The sequence below is a fragment of the Fukomys damarensis genome, unplaced genomic scaffold (genome assembly GCF_012274545.1).
Source record: "Fukomys damarensis isolate Sample0158 unplaced genomic scaffold, DMR_v1.0_HiC HiC_scaffold_30, whole genome shotgun sequence".
Classification (NCBI taxonomy): domain Eukaryota; kingdom Metazoa; phylum Chordata; class Mammalia; order Rodentia; family Bathyergidae; genus Fukomys; species Fukomys damarensis.
In genome coordinates this window covers 7,142,204-7,144,108 of record NW_022900942.1, presented here as the reverse complement: position 1 = coordinate 7,144,108, position 1,905 = coordinate 7,142,204, and positions in this window count along the sequence as shown.

The following is a 1,905-nucleotide window of genomic DNA, read 5'->3' as shown; positions in this document are numbered from 1 at the left end:
GCAAGACCCCTGATCTCAGTTAGCTGATTGCTGAACCCCATGACGCTGACTGACCTCAGGCTGCAAGGCCCAGATTGAGTTCCCCATCCTTCTGAATGGTTGAACTCTGCAACATTATATTACAGGTTTCCCACGCCCTTTCTTTAAAGATGTTCAAAGTTGGGAACTCAGAAAAATACCCTTGATGACCACCTCTGTCTTTGCAGAGTGGGTCCAAAGACTTGCACAGTCAGGAGTTCTGAGAGTGCGGGGGGGGGGGCTTATGGGGGTTCAGTGGCGCCCTTCCCCGCCCTTGAGTGATGACGGCTGGGTTGGGAGCAGGCGTGGTTCTCCTTCCCACGGTGGATTGGGGCCCAGCCTACCTCCCAGCACTTGAGCGATGGCGGCTGGGTCAGGAGCAGGCGTGGTTCAAGAGCTGGAGAGATTTCAATCTGGGACTAGGTTAGTAATCATAACTAGAAACTCAAAAGAAGAAGTCCTCTTTTTGTGCACTTCCAAAACCATCATATGAAATGAATGGTAAAAGAAAGCAATGTATCCATTTAGAGAGGTTTTTTTAAGCACCTGCTTTGGGTATGCGGATTTGCTTTTTGCTTTACTTCCATTAGCTTGCCAGTGTCTCTGGGAATGTGTGTGTATGTGTGCATGTGGCAGTGTGTGCACTTTCTTCTGAGGGGTTGGAGATAAATGAGAATAGCCTCTTCTGCCATGAAAAGGCCATTTTCCTTTAGACCTAGCAGTATTTGATCAGTGAGCCATACTGAAACTCACAGCCCGATATCACCAGCACCCAAGAATCTTTGATGCTATTCTTGCAAATAATAACATGGAAGGAACAGAGAGAGGATGCTGCTATAACTTCAAGAGCAAATCCAAAACAAACCAGAAGCAACACAAGCTGGGAGAAAACTAAGCTGGCTTTTCCAAGAGCCTTCCCAACTGCCAGAGTGTAATCCTGACAAAAGAAATTAGACTGCATTATCATCAGAGGGAAAGAGCCCTAGAGGAACCTTGGCCTCAGCAACCAATGCTGAGTCCACCAGAATGCCATCCACTAAAAATTTGCATCCATCATTTCCTCCTCTTACCCAGGAGGCAAAAATTGACTGGATCTTCTTAATGCTCAAGAATGTGTACAAATTAACCCCTGGGGAAAGTGAAAAACAAGCTTTGTTTCTCAGAGTGAAGACTCAGCCCAGCCAGGGCCAGAGCTCCCATCCCAAGGAAAGTGGGTGATGTCAACCAACATCCTGTCTCCATAGAGATAACCAGCTTATAAAGAACTGGTCCATGATCTGGCAGTTGCTTTCAGGCTTTGGGTGGTGCAATACAGGATGGAGAGGACATATGGAAAAGCAAAGCCATTCACCTCATGGCCAGGAAACAAAAAGAGAAGGGGAAAGAGCCAGGGTCCCACAACCCCCTTTCAAGGCCATGCCCAAATGACCTACAGCTTCCTACTATTCCCCACCTGTCAAAGGTTCCACCATTGTCCAACAGTGCCATATAGAGCCAAGCCTTCAACATGGGACTTTTGGGAGACACACAACCTGCAAACTACAACACAGGCTTCCCAGGATCCATGCAGCTGTGTGTTCCAGAAAAAAAACACAGAACAGGAAGAAGCAGCATGTGACATGAATTGCTAGGATAAGACAGACTAGCCAGATATAAAAGAAAAAAATTGAAATACAGTCAAATTCAAAAAGCACTATGCGAAACAACAAAACAGAATGAAAATAATTTTAAATACACACTCTCTGCATCAGAGACAGTGGGAAGCCCTTTGAGGAAGGCTGGAGATAGTGAGGAGGCCTGGCCCATCCAAGCAGTCACTCAGCATCAGCCATGAAAAGTGGTCTTTTTGTCTTCCTATCTTTGTTTCAGCCACATCCAGAAATGATC